This window comes from Ostrinia furnacalis, unplaced genomic scaffold (assembly GCF_004193835.3).
Source record: "Ostrinia furnacalis isolate ACB-3 unplaced genomic scaffold, ASM419383v2 OfSCF0075, whole genome shotgun sequence".
Taxonomy (NCBI): domain Eukaryota; kingdom Metazoa; phylum Arthropoda; class Insecta; order Lepidoptera; family Crambidae; genus Ostrinia; species Ostrinia furnacalis.
The window spans coordinates 437,346-453,177 of NW_021130314.1; positions in this window are offsets into that span (position 1 = coordinate 437,346).

Genomic DNA, 15,832 nt, shown 5'->3' on the forward strand with positions numbered 1-15,832 from the left:
TAGTCATTTGAATAAAATTTACTGAATTGTCAACCTTGTAGTCTGAAGTGTAAAGTGTTGTTTAGATTGTGTAAAGATATAGTCGGTTAGCCTTTTACTCTTCGCAAGACACAATTTTAAATCTAATCCTATATGGTGCGTGTGGGTGCAAGGCTGACCTTATAGGTTGCTACCCACAAGATATTTTGTACATTTGTATGATTTCCCGACATCCCACACCCGATCGCCATTATCACCTTAAGAGATAATATTATACCTAGGTACATACCAGTTATTATAAACGTTGATTTTAAAAATATATTGGCGTTTCAAAAATAAATTCTGACGCTTAATTCTAACACAACTAAAATGAATTAAGGATGCCTTGTCTGGAAGATAATGCCTTAAGGCAAGAAGTTCGCCTTTTGTACTACAAATGTTGTTAAATAAAGTAGGTAGGTTTATAATAAATAATACAAAATTTTGATTCCTACTTAAAAAGTACAGTAACCAGGCAGTTTACCAAAATTAATGTCATTCGGTTTTGTTACTATCTAATACTCGTAATAAATATGGAAAGCTTATCTACTTACAACATTATTATGCTATGTAGGTATATCATAATAAACAAGGATTTTTTAAGCAGTAGTAAGTAGGTATTATGATTTTATGCGTTATAAAAATAAAGTGTGTACAAATATAGGTAGGAAAGAAAGCAAATTTTCCATTCAAGTAATTTTATTTTCATTAAAATTATTGCAATGCCATATTTAAGTACATTAACTCATTTTGGTATACCATATCGCTTGTACCTAGAATCTACATTCTAAATGACTGTTTTTTTTCTAATTAGTATACTGAAATGTTGCATGTTTTGGAAACAAAAGTGTTTGTTGCCAAATGTTTCTCTCGAAGCGCTGGTAGGGCAAAAAAAGAATGAGACCTGTATAGGCTCCTTAAGAGCATTTGACGATTTGCAAGTAGGCTAATTTAATTAGTCTAAACAAATAAAGATAATTTTGATTTTGATTTAGTTTGTCCCTAGTTTTGTGGCGCGTAAAAAAAGTTGCTAAGGTTGTGAAATTATCTGGAAATCGTTACAAGTTTTACTGATGCACTTGTGCCAACAACTCTAAATTTATTGGCTTTGATACAGACACTAACACATGTTTGTCTGATCTACATTCAAGTATACAGTAGGTGCCTCGACCTCAACGTACTTAGTGGGTTCAAACCACAGGTTTAACTTATAGAGGTATTAATTGCTACTCGACAGTTCTAACGAAAAAGATGAAATAGTTTACTTATTTAATAACTAGCTTTCTGCCCACGGCTTCGCCCGCGTGGTATTTGTCTGTCACAGAATAACTTTATCGCGCGGGTCCCTGTTTCAAAAACCGGGACAAAAACTATCCTATGTCCTTTCCCGGGACTCAAACTATCTCTATGCCAAATTTAATCAAAATCGGTTCAGTGTTTTAATAAAATAAAAAGAAAATGGGGCATTAGAAGGATTAATTAGGCATTGCTCCGTCGATCGCCAGTGGGAAGAACAATGAAAATCCGGACAAAGCCTTCAACTACCACAGTCCCTCCCGACGATTGCTTGCTTCAGCGTTTCAGTCAGAAAACATAGTAGAAAATAATTGTCTCCGTTTCCAGGAAAGATGCTCGCTCGTAAAATCAGCAATGAAGTTTTTATAGTTAATCAATAATATGCGATGTGTGTTACGGTAATAGGTAAGGTATGTTTTATAATGGACATCCTGTATCTTATTAGCATCCGTGTTTGCCACTACACAAAGAAAAAGTAGAAAGAGTAGTTAAAGTATTCGAAAGCCATATTATGTTGTACAGAAAGCATATACCTATTGAGTATGTGCAACTTACAAATGTATGCCAAACTGAAACGCTATCTATTGTAGTAGTTCACAGCTGCGGCACAGTTTTCCAATACATCTCGCTTCCGGATTCTTTGTAACGAAATTGAACTGTAGGAATAATTTTATAAACTTTTTTTAATAATAGTACCTACTTACAATTCTCATAGATTTGGACATTTTCGGTGTTGTAACAGTAATTCACGCAGTAGAAGTTAAAAGCTTTTGTAGTTGATAACACCAACCACTTGTCATGATTTTGATTGTTGAAATCAACCGTTTTTACCCACAATGTAGAAGCTTCTGTAATCCTCGTTGTTACGGCTTCTGAGGTAAGATTCAAATTCAAATTCAAATTAAAATTTTTTATTGCTCTATTAAGTGTTTACAATTAGGTCTTAATCTAAACAATGAGCTTATAACTTAATAACCCGTTAATGGGTATTGCAATATTACTTAGTGGTGAGAGATGGTGGTAGAGGCGGACGTAAACCCCTCCACTTATCAAACCGACCAAATTTTTTGTGTCCACTGGGAATCGATCCCGGAACCTCTGGGTCTAAGATAGGTCTTACCTACCACTATAACTTAAAGTTCAGTAATTGAGAGCTACTCGGAGTAAGGTTTCCAAGGCTGAAATAAAGTTAAAACTGAAAGAAGTTATGCATTGGAAATTAATTGTTAATGGCGTCAACTACCCAATTATAAAATGTTATTTATGGTACATCAGGCACTCTGAAAGTCCATTGTAATACTTTTTTGCATGATCTTTTAATAATGGGCTGGATAGACCGCCTCAAGAATTGCATTCGCTGTAAACTTAGGCAGATAAAGAATTTGATCGCGCCATTAATACCTGCAATGGAAAAATCTACATCTGCCATACATATAGAGATGGGTAGTGGGTAAAAACCCAATTCACCCGATTGGGTTAAAACTGGGTGATTTGGGTAAAAACCCGGTTTTTACCCATTATCACCCATTCTGGTGGGTGAAAACAAAAATAGCGTTTTTTTTAAAGTGAGAAGTGGTATTTGTTGCTAAGGGGGTGTTCTAGTGTTACGTAATGCAATCTGGGGGGAGAGGAGGTCTTGAAAAACGTTACAATGCGTTACAGTGGCGGAAGGGCGGTTCGATTTCAAATGTTTAAGCAGAAGTACTTTGTAGTTGGTGTTGTTATTTGTAACTTTATACCGTAATGTCATCAAAGAGAGAGTTTGGCATCTTTGGCAATCCCCCCCTCCCCCCCCCTCCATGTCCTTGCCATGATCACAAATTATTGTGTTCCTACTAAATTTCTTCTAAATCGGTTCAACGATTCTTGAAATAACACCATTTTATAAAATAATTGGTCACATCATCATAACGTGATCAATTTTACGATTTGGCCACGATATAAATGCATATTAGTGTTAAATTTGACTTATAACTTATTAATCAATAAACTTAAATGAGAAAAATTCAATAAAAATAAAGAAAAGATACCAATTGAAATAATTATAAAGTTATTTGTTTTCACCCGGTGTAAACACCCACGGGTGGAATGAAACGGGTTTTTATTGGGTTTTTACCCTCATGTGGGTTTTTACCCGGGTGGAAACCCATCTCTACATACATATATATACTTAATTAAGTATGTATGGCAGATGTAGATTTTTCCATTGCATGATTAAAACACCAACACCAAAGTAGTAAAGAATTTCATTGTGGATATTGATTTTATCTTTATTAAACGGCCAGTTCTCACGGCTGCTGATGGTTAAATCAAGCAATTTTTAATTCCAGATGTTTCAGGTATGCATTCGATGCATATTAAAGTCATAAGTTTTTCTAGGTAGTGTCATAGGAGGGTATGTAGACGTACCTTAATTTAATTAAGTAGGTATTTGCAGCCTGTAGTAGCTTACATTATGATCTATGTAGAGTAGGTTTGAATCAATTGAATGATCACAAGATTTCAAATTATACTAATTCTAAAGGTTGAATCCTGTTAAAAATTCAATTTTCGTATTTTTATTGTATAGATAGAGCATGACAAAAACGGTGGTTTACCGGGCTCAAGTCAAGTATGGTATGGCCGCCATTGTAGATGGTCGCGACGGAACGGGCGCGGGTATTGAACCCGGGCGTTCCGCGGGACTCACGATGCGCCTGCGCCGCGCACGAACACGCTCCTGCGGGCTTGAAGAGCGTACAAACAACGATTTACGACACAATACTATCTTTAAATTCAACTTTCGATCTCGATTTTCTACTTGTATATCATTGGTCACGTATTAGGCTTGTTGTTCGTAGATCGTGTCAATTGGAAGGCAAACTAGATGTTTACTTTAGTTAGTGGTTTGTGAAGAGAATTATTTTAAAAGTACTGGCTCTACGATCCGTATCGTCTGCATTGGCGAGCAATTTGTGGGATAGCGCACTACAAATAATCGGGGTCAGGTGAATATCCCGAAAGGCAAAAGAAGGAGAGGTCGTTCATAATATCTAGAGTCGTGCCCTTCAAATAACTAGCTGCAGATCGTGATCATTATGTGCAATGGAACAGTGATTTTCTTGACAGAGTTAAATGGAATATTGTTTTCTAAAAAAGCAACTAACTACTATTAAGTATATTACCTGAGTATTTTGTGACCTAATCTTGATTATTTTTATCACGCTCACGTAATATTTTAGTCTATCACAATTTTTATTATCGGTTTGATTTATACCTAAGTGGTTGGTACATTAGATTACTCGTATTTTCTTATGTAGGTACTTAATTGTACAGTGACAGATCACAAGAAATTGAATGAGAAGGCAATGCACTTAACTCAAGTCATGACATTTCATTTGAATGCGAATGCACTTTGGACGAGAGCAATTTAAACATGGGATCGTGGACGCACATTGCATATCGAGGGCATCGGCATGGCATGCGAAGATGCAACAGCGCGTTCACACGGGGCGCCGCAAAAACCTGCGATACACTGCACGTGACACGTGGCTACTAAAGAACACGATCGATGACCAACAGAAGTCGACAGAATTACTTTCACAAGTTTGTCAAATACCTAATACCCCTACACCACTTGGAATAGATGTGAGCTGAGCAAACTGACCAGATCTCAGTGATAAGTCCATGGTAAATATTCATGGATTTATTACTGATTTTATTAATCTTGAATTAAACCTTGAGTAGACCAACAAATTAATGGATAATGAATTAGTTACGTGGATTACTAATGTTTGGCCAAAAAACGTTTCCCAAATTATCACATCGCAAACAACGTTTCGCAAATTTTCATTTGGCAAATTCTCATTTGGCAAAACAACTTATAGCAAACTTTTAATTCGCAAATGCCGTTTTTGGCATATTATTGTTTAGCAAATTATTGTTTGACAAAGTATGTTTTGGCAAATGTTTCATTTGGCAAAAATATTTCACGATACACTATTTACAAAAAAATTTGATTGGTGCTTAGAATGGAGTACAAATTAACAAGTGGTTATTATTTTGTTTAGTGGGTAGTTAATATAAAATTTGTTCTATATAAATTTTTCATATTTCATTCTTTTTATCGAAATTCCCAAATGATTCATTAACAATAGAGGTGATTCTAGCGCTCGGCGGCCGCTGCCGCGGCACGCTTCGCTCGCCTTCGCGCGTTAAGGGTCACTGTTCTAACCTAACCTAACCTACTATTTTCTGCAATATCTACTTTCTGCAACCATACTATTTTCTGCAATCTCTTTGTTTTACATAACATTCTTGTGAAAACCATGATCATCTGCCTCTGCCTTATGGTTTGATTTGTGGGTAAGTATGTGAAGTGTCGATTTGACTAAACAAATTATTTGGGATATAATATTTGGCAAAATAAAACATTTGATATATAAACATTTGCCAAGTAAAATTTGGCCAAATGATAATTTGTCCAAATGAATTAGTTGCGAAAAGTACAGTTGCTAAAAGTTCATTTGGGAAATGAAACTTTGGCGATAAGTTGTTTGCGAAGTGAAATTTGGCGAAAAGTAATTTGGCCAATCGGAAGGATACCTAGTTACGTTCTATAGCGTTCATCGCCTTCACTTTGTTGGTGTAAGTATATATTCATAGTTTCAGCGTTGGCAATTTGAGATTTTTTTTTAGGAAAATAAATGAAAGAGGGGCGTCGCATCGCGGAAAAACGCCTGTGTGAACGCATTGAAGCCAAGTGATAATGTTTTAAAGTCGCGTACACACCACGAGTCGCGATGCGGTGCCGCCGGCTGCGTGCGTGTGCGATGTACGCTCCTTACAATTCCACCACCACAAACACGCGATTCCTTGCAGGTAGAACTCCACAGAATAATCCTCTTTTAATAAGAATAAATAAAACTCTCACAGCGATTGAAAATTGCCGGATGTTAATTGTAGTTAGTACTTAATTGATGTTCCCTGCCATAATCATCAAGCGATTTATTATTTAAAGTAGATTTATGAAAGCATTGTAAATATTTTTAACTTATAAGGCAATAACGATATTGAAATGGTTGAACTTTATATCTCTACAGGCATAATAACTCTCAGTCTCAGGTAGTGATGCAACGAATACTAGGTACTTTTACGAATACGAATATCTCTACATAGTCTTTGAATTATGAACTCTTTTTATTATGGTTAATGTTTTAGTAATAACAAATGGATTTTTTTTTTAATTATTGTATCACTTTACTTTGTAACTAATCACAAAACAAAATAATACTTGCACAATCGAGCTGCTATTGACTGTTAAATTCCGGAAGATAACTTAGGTACAGGGGGCGTCCATTAATTACGTGAGACTTTTTGGGGAGAGAGGGGGTCAACAAAAACCTCACTAAATCTCACGTGGGGGAGACNGGTACAGGGGGCGTCCATTAATTACGTGAGACTTTTTGGGGAGAGAGGGGGTCAACAAAAACCTCACTAAATCTCACGTGGGGGAGACGGGGGGGGGGGGGGTCCTGGGGAAATATCCCGTAATTTTTTCCGCAAGAAATTGAGTAAAATTGACAGAAAAGTGGGTTATTTTAAGTAATAAAATGATATTTTTTTATGATGATAATTACATTTTATTCTAAAACGTCTAAACAAGCAAAACCAAAAATGCCAGTCTCCTTTTGTGAACAATAATAAATGTTGAAATCAAGAATTTTTTTTTTCTAAAAATCGTTTTGTGCTACATTATTAATGATTTTTTTAGAAAGGTACAATAATTAGACTATACAGTGTGAGTCACGTTAAAGTGTACATATGAAAATAAATGAAACAAGACCTATTTTTATCGACAAAAAAGAGGTCAAAAATTTTTTTAGATTTTCTTTAAATTTTTTATAAAAAATTTTTTCTTCCAATTACTTATTGTAAAGAAAACGTAATAACTTTTAAACTAAGTGGTATATCCTGATAAAATAAAAACAGTAATAATGCTAAATATCAGGCAATACTAAAAAAATACATACAATACACAAAAAATGCCAACAAGTAATAAAAAATGATACTTTTTGAAAAAAATCTGCTTAAAAATTCGTGTTTTTTTGGTTATTTGATCAATTTCTCCAAAAAATGCCCCTATAACAGGTGGTTTTTATTGTTGTGTATTATTCTCTGTCGTATTACCTTTGTAAAACCAAAAATTGCATGTCTCTATCCCTATCACAACATTTGCTATGATCGTTTGAACTAAGCCTCTCCGGGCGCGCCATTCAACGCTTCGTTAACAACGAAACTGAAAATGGCTCTAGATTTGTAATTTTGATAAAGACAACTTAGATTTCAAGTAAAAACAAAAGATTTCGAAGTAAAATAAGCATTTTAGTTAAAATTAAAATTGTCCCTACCTGTAGAGGAGAATAATGTTGTGGTAGGCCTTTGTTCAAACTATCATAGCAAATGTTGTGATAAGGATAGAGACATGCAATTTTTGGTTTTACAAAGGTAATACGATAGAGAATAATACACAACAATAAAAACCACCTGTTATAGGGGCATTTTTTGGAGAAATTCATCAAATAACAAAAAAAACACGAATTTTTAAGCAGATTTTTTTCAAAAAGTAACATTTTTTATTATTTGTTGGCATTTTTTGTGTATTGTATGTATTTTTTTAGTATCGCCTGTTATTTAGCATTATTACTGTTTTTATTTTATCAGGATATACCGCTTAGTTTAAAAGTTATTACGTTTTCTTTACAATAAGTAATTGGAAGAAAAAAAATTCTATAAAAAATTAAAAATAAATCTCAAAAAAAATTTGACCACTTTTTTGTCGATAAAAATAGGCCTAGTTTCATCTATTTTCATATGTACACTTTAACGTGACTCACACTGTATAGGTACTTTTGTAAAAAAAAATGTGACTCTAGGACTAGCCGTTCAGTCACTACACGTGATTTTTCGGGTCTACTCGTAATCAGGGGGCTTAGTGAGAGTTTACATAAAACATCATGGCTAGTGACTGCGTAAAAAAAATTCATTAAATGTAGTATGATGACGGATTGTAAAGCGTCAACGTATTTTGTAATATAGGTAATCGAAGCATAGACATTGCAAATATACATTTTCAAAAATATCACGTGAGATTAGGAGGGTGGGGGAAGGGGTCAGGCAAAATCTCACCAAGGGGGGCGGGGGGTTGAAAAATGGCCAAAATTGTCTCACGTTTTTAATGGACGCCCCCTTGTGAACTGAAATTTTAGGGTTAAATTAGGTTATTTTTATTTTAATTGAATTGCAGATTGTGTGAATTTTAATGTCTAACTAATTTTCCTATGCAATGTATTTTGTTTTTGGAATAAATAAATAAAAAAATACTACTTTGTTACATACTGACCGGGGTTTTCCTGTCGTGTCGTTGGGGCAATAGTGTTCGGAGACACACACGTGCGTGACAAAATTTAAAAATAGTAGGTATTCGTATTCGTAATTATTATTTCACCGAATACGAATATTAGTATTCGTTGCATCAGTACTCTCAGGAGTAGTCTCCTTTCGGTTAGTAACCCGATAGCATAGCTTGGTCAAGGTAAGCTTAATGCGATTGGTGTTTACCGTTGACACAAAACCTCTATGTTCTCACGAGACAAATGCGACGCGTAGCCGAGGCGAATTGAAAACGGAATGGAATAGACGCATCCCGTTCTAGTATTGGATTTATTCTTCCTGGAGTATTAGTTGGATACCAGAGGTTGTGACCGTTAGAGCGGTCGTCTCGGGGCAGCGGCGGAAGCAGCCATATCCTGGGCGACGCGCGGCCGGCGGACATGGGCCAAACGTTTGCATATAATCAATGCGGCAATAACTCCCTTGCAGCTATCTTGTGGTAAATTTGTCTTCCCACTGCTAATGATAGTACTGAAACCGGCTCGTTTAATGATTTTGATTAAGGATTTGCGCGCATCGACCTAGAGATTTTGTTCCTGATATACTAACGGATACCAGATACCTTTCAGAGCACGGGTACTTGAACTATGAGGCCTATTTACTGTTCGTCGTTATAGAAAAGTAACCTTGTTTTTTAGCTTGATATTTATAAATATTAGATTGTTTCCTTCAGCAGAAGTGTGATCTTTCGGAAACATGACCGTGGTATTAGATATACTTAATGCTGGTATTGTCGTGACAACGAAAAACTATCGGCAAGTTATAAATAAAAACTCGTGTAAGTTCTCACAAAACACGTAGGTCTTTTCCACTGGCTGTGTGTAGCCTATCACTTTCTTGTTGGTTTTATTGTATAGGAGGGAAGTTGATGCTGTGAGTTACAAGTTCACAACTCTTCTCATTTCCTTGTTATTAACAAAGACAAAACACTCCCGTAAGACTAATGAAGCTTTCACTAGTTGGGTTTTCATTACGACAACACACGAGAGCGAATTATTTCTCTTTAACTTTTCATTTTTGGGTTACTTTCTGATACCCATACTCTACCTACTTACTACACTTTCCAACACTTGTTGCCAAACTTCAGAAGATACGCGATATTTAAGAAACTAGCAAATAATTTTTTACCTCCTTGTTGCCAAATACCTGACTAACTTGACTACTTAATTAATATATGCTATGTGATCTCACGACGCGATGCTGAATGTAACAAAAACATCATGCCCAAAAATAAATCGACATTTCATAGAGAACGTCTGCGTAATGAATATGTATTATTCAGTTTAGACATAAGTCTACATTAAATGAGCAAACTGGTCTGCAACACCAGTGCATCGGTGTAAATGCATGTACCCTCTGCCGCCACGGTCACTGCGTATTGCGACCTTTACCGCACATCCACGCCGGGCGCGACCCGCATTACGTAATCTACCGCACCAACCTACACCTATTTAACCTGATAATGAAGTGATAACTGAGATAATAACACGGTGAAAAACCTTGTGAACCACTCCAAATAGCATGCTTGGACCCCCTATATGAGTGTTACATTTACGCCCAAGGTGTAACATAAATGGGGTTTTAAAGAACGAGGGAACGAGAGTTTCTGAACAAGTACTTACTGCTACTTTGATTTCAGGCACTGAAATATTTCTTTTCTTGCTATTAAAGCTTTGCTTGATGCATGCAGTACCTACTTAATTTCTAGAATTAAATTAGAATTATGCCTAAATGTATAATTTAGAAAAAAGAAATACTTAAGAATCAGAATGCCAAAAACGTATTTTTTTTAAGATTGTAGGTTTATTTTTAATTTTAATCTCATGATCTGATTAATTTCTGTAGCTGACCTTTGCATTAGCAGTGTGGTGTAGGTATGACGTGTGTTGTTTACTCGTATGCGGTATGTCATTTTATGTTTGGAGGTGTTTTAATGACCTTTGTAATAAAATATTATTTGCTTCATTACATTGGATGTAATGAACTTTTATATAAATTAAACCTTTTACAACTCCTCACGTTCTCAAACAGTCAAATAAAACAAACAACAGACAAACGCATTTATAATGAAGCGATGATTGACAGTGTTCCAACAAAGATATTATTAAAATTTTATTAACCATGAATTGGAATTCCACGGCAGAGATTCTTGTTTCTTGGCCCCTCTTAGTTCATCGGCCTTTTCATTGTCCATGATTCCTGAATGCCCTGGTATGCATGCTCGCTCTCAGCTTGAAGAGATTCTGTTGTGCCTGAGGTCATAAGAAGACAATTTTGTATTAAAAAGAAATAAAATAGCAGACATGATTGATCCTGGCCACAATTTGAGATCATTTGTTTGCTCTTACAATCTTGAAGATCATATACTAAATTTTGAAATATTAAACAGAAAATGGTGGTAAATAATGAATGTATTTGAAAGATATAATTAAGTTTGCCTTGGTGCGGTTCATTTAAATGGTCCATAAAACTGTTAGTAGGTACTATTAATATTAACACATATGCATTAACACATTAAAATAGTTATTACATCTAATAATCTTAATTAATTTTAATACTTTATGTGCTGCTTTATGTGGTTGAACCAGGTTGAACCGACGATCTGTCGATTGCCGGGGGATTGCATTTCCATTTTTAACCGACTTCTTTTTAGATTTCTTTCCGTATTAATTTGTAATTAGTGCGCCTCAAACGATCCAACGCACTTGATTCTGGTATCAAAGAGATTACCAGGAGAGGAAAGCTTGCGGATTTGATTACTGAACTGGTTCTGATGTTAAGTGAAACGACATGGGCGGCTAATTCGGCAGAACCGAGCCTGTTCGAGTTGCGTCATCTGAGCTCTGCAAAGAGCCGGAACTTGGCACAGCGATTGTCTAAACACGACGTATATGGGCTGACTAACCATATAATATTTTGCCCTAAACTACACATGACTGATATATTATGATTTTAAGTTATTATTATTTGATCTTTTGTTCGATATAACAGGGTTGCCAGGTCTTGAAGTCGGAAATCTTGACTAGTCTGCTAGTTAAGCCGAACGTTTATGATAACACTAGACATAATCCTAATTAGCCCCTTGTATAGCTCATTTTCTATCGTGTAGTTTTTTTAATAATTTCGTAGTAGGGAAATAAAATTTCTACTAAGTAGGCATAACACTACCTACTTAACTACGGGTTAGGTAAGACAAAGAACATTCAATGATAATGGTTTATTTTACAACAAAAACAAATAAGAGCTTGACGTCGTTAATAAAAGTCACTGTCTCACCGACCATTCCGAGCCAGAATCAAATGCATCGATTGCTTCAGTGATTGACAAGATAATTATCTGCAATTTCTTTCTGAACGCCGCAATGGTAGGCCGATAGATTGTTACTCGCTGAGGGTCTACGCACCAATCTGATGGAATCAGAGTCTGGTCCAGTTTATGTATCTATAAAGCTTCATTGTGTGTAAGATTCGGCATTTAAGTAAGTATTTTGCTGACGCGCCGCCGTCTACGGCGCGGCGTAGCCTGCGCTGCGCGCGCGCCGGGAGACTGCGCTCATACAAAAGAGTTCAACGGGAACGAGCTTGAATCCGATTCAATAATAATTATTATCGGTTGATTTAATTTCACTGGCAGCCATGAGTTGTGCTAGCCATTCAAATCTATTTTTATAAGCCCGCTTTGCCCAGGGGAATGAAATTATGAATATCTCCAGATTATAGTTCTAGGTTTTATAAAACATTATTTCTTTACGAGAAACTATCAATTATGGGAGCATAAAATTGAATGAGGTTTGTTTTAGTGTTCTAGGTAAAGACGTTAATGCAACTGTTTTTATATTCAACGTATATTTTTATTTAATGGCTATTAGTCGAGTTGGATAGGGCATCTTGCTGAGGATCGTGATCACTATCTACAGCTACTCGTATCTTGGAATTAGAACACACACATCTTTATGTATTTATTTCATTTTCACTTGCTGTGAGAACTCTACAAATTAGAAAAGGATTTTTTATTTTTTTAAGTGGTGTAACGTGAAGGATGTGATAGGCTTCATTGATAGGAGCATCAATAGACAAAGTATTTTATTTTATTTATTTAATTTGCAAAACATTTAGCTGTAAATGTTACACTAAGTGATATTTATAATTAAAGTAAAGCCAATTACAAGTTTAATCTAAAATTGTTGGAATATCTAAAGCGAGCGTGGGGTTACCCGTTAAGAAACGCTACCGTTATGAACCTCAAGACATTATGCGATCATCCTATATGATACAGTCGCGTCATTAGCTTTATGAATAGCGTTCCTTTGGATTCATTCGTGGGTTGAATTTATACATTTGCGAATGTCACCGAAAAAACAGCTTCTTTCGTTAATGGCGTTTTGTGCCTGTAAATAGGCATGAGTGGCACGACAAGTCGCGTGTCGGGGCGCGATGTCGTCAGCGAAGCGCTAGCTGCACGCGAGCGTTGAACCCCCGTGATATCCACATTTGAAGGAAACTGGTCCCTCAAGTCTTGTTTGTTTAATTATAAAGTGCTTACAAATTGCGACTTTACAGATTTTTTTAATGCATTCGGTCGCCTTTAGTATGTATAAGTAGCATAAATGACTGAAAATATTCAATAGACATTCTGTAGGTATAATATGGCAATCGGGATTCTGTGAGATAGCAATCAATTTTTATAGCAATGTCGAAGGGTTTATTAAAGTTCATTCAAGAGAAAATTATTATAGATTGATGACAGTTAGTAAAAGTCGTTTATTTACCCTCATCTGCAGGCGGTGTAAGGTGTTGGCCTTAGTGTAAGCAATGTGGCAGAACCTACGTCATAAAGCTTTGATGCCATTCGAATTACTTTCGAAGTAGGTCTTATTGCAAACTCATGTCACGTTGTCACGTAGGTGTAGAGTATGTCCACCAATAGCCGCAATAATTATGTAACGTAACGGTAAATCAAAGAGGTAAGTCAACCCACTCAATTTACTTAATCATTAGTTGAGTGTCTACTGTCTACCTACAAGCAATCTTAAATCGTATTGTTAAGATCATTGTATAGAGAGATACCAAAATCCTTAAATACTTAATTAAAATCTTCTCTATAAAAATAGTCTGCCTTTGTTTATTATAAAGCATAGCTGACTGAATAAAAAATATTACAGCTAATGACTATTTGGTCAGTTGTCATTTGTGCGGCTGATGTTGTGGTCAGGGTTCCCCTAATATCATTGTAATAACCTCGCATCGCTCGCCTCTTCTCATTAAAATAAAAAGAGTATCATAATTGTGTCTTATTTTAAGTTGTTATTGCTCTTTATCCTTTAGGATCGTCCTTTGGATACGGAATGGAATTTTACTGGTATTATGGGTAGGTAGATTATAATAGGCGCTTTAATGATCGACGTACTTTTATCGTTACGTCCATGAAATTACATATTGAACACCTTCCATAGGTAAAAACGGCAGCTGGAACAGTAAAAAATAATCAAATAGGTATTTTTAGTCCCACTCAGATTCTTTTCCATCCACAAATAAGTAAAATCTTAAATGTTTGCACAAATTGGCGAACAGATTGCGCGTGCTGTTTGTCTTTCTGTTTCAAATACATAGATATTGGGCCAGAGACAGGCCATGGAATAGCGGTCGAGGCCCTCGCCCACTCGCGAGCGCTAACATATGCCACCTAGCGCCTCGTAGCGCGGCCGACTCACTGCTTCACCTTGTGCACATTTCCGTCATCAAGCCTAGTGACATCATCATCGTCAACTTAAAAAGCAATCGTGCTGTTAGCCACACGGTATGCCTACAGCATTTAGCTCACACCGCTGTCATTAAGCTTATGTGATCATTTGCTAGATAAAAAGCATGTCTTATATATGTATCGTGTTATTACATTAGCGCATGCTGTTTGTCTTGATGTGTCTTCAGCGTGTGTCATAGATATAAAATTAGATATCCTATGTTTTGCTAGAATACTTACTTACATTGTTGGACGGGCCGCTACAAGGCACCGAGGAAAACTTATGTATTTTCTATTAACGAGACTTGTTACTTGGAATGCTGGATGCTGTTATTGCTTCTGAATGCAGATTCAGCGCGGCTGGAACAGTAACGAGCTTATTAAAATATTTATAGTCTATAAATAGCCATCATTTGATGCGTCGTACGTTAGTTGTCAGGAATGGCGCATGTTCGTAAATCTCCAGAACAAGTTGATGATTGTCGCGTAATGCAGTAGTCGTGCAATAACAATAAGCATGAATCGCGAGGAAAAATTACTGTTTTATTCGTTCTTATATTATAGTATTTTAATGGAAACGAAACGTGGAACACATTCAGAAGAAAAATACGGATATATGGACTTTTTGTTGTGTTAAGGTATATTTTATTAATAAATAAATTATGTTCTCTGCAAACACGAAGTGTAATAATCGCATCAATTTTGTAATAAAACACAATTGATTTATGTGCAGATTTATTACGCTATTAAATTAAAAATTACATCAGTGTGCGCATAATCAGTCTTCTGCTCACAGAAATGGTTGAAGACGTGAGTTAATTTACCTATTAGTACAATGCATTATCTTTGAATGGATAACGGCAAAGTCCTCTGACTGGGTTACCTACGCCATATCGAATGACAAATGATCGAAAATCAAAATATCGAATACGTTTCATCGAACGATCAAAATATCGAACGATCAAAATATCGAATGCTCAAAATATCGAACGTTCAGAATATCGAACCATCAAAATATCGAACGATCAAAATATCGAACGATCAAAATATCGAAAGTCGATATAGACGTTTTATTAAATTTCATCATGCATCATTTCTTCAAGTTTATAAATTTTGAGAAATAATGTCCGTGGGGACCTATTATAAGCCTAGCCTGTCCCAAAAAGGAAAGTTCAGAAATGATGCGTGATGAAATTTAATAAAAACGTCTATATCGACTTTCGATATTTTGATCGTTCGATATTTTGATCGTTCGATATTTTGATCGTTCGATGAAACGTATTCGATATTTTGATTTTCGATCATTTGTCATTCGATATGGCGTAGGTAACCCCCTCTGACTTGTGCA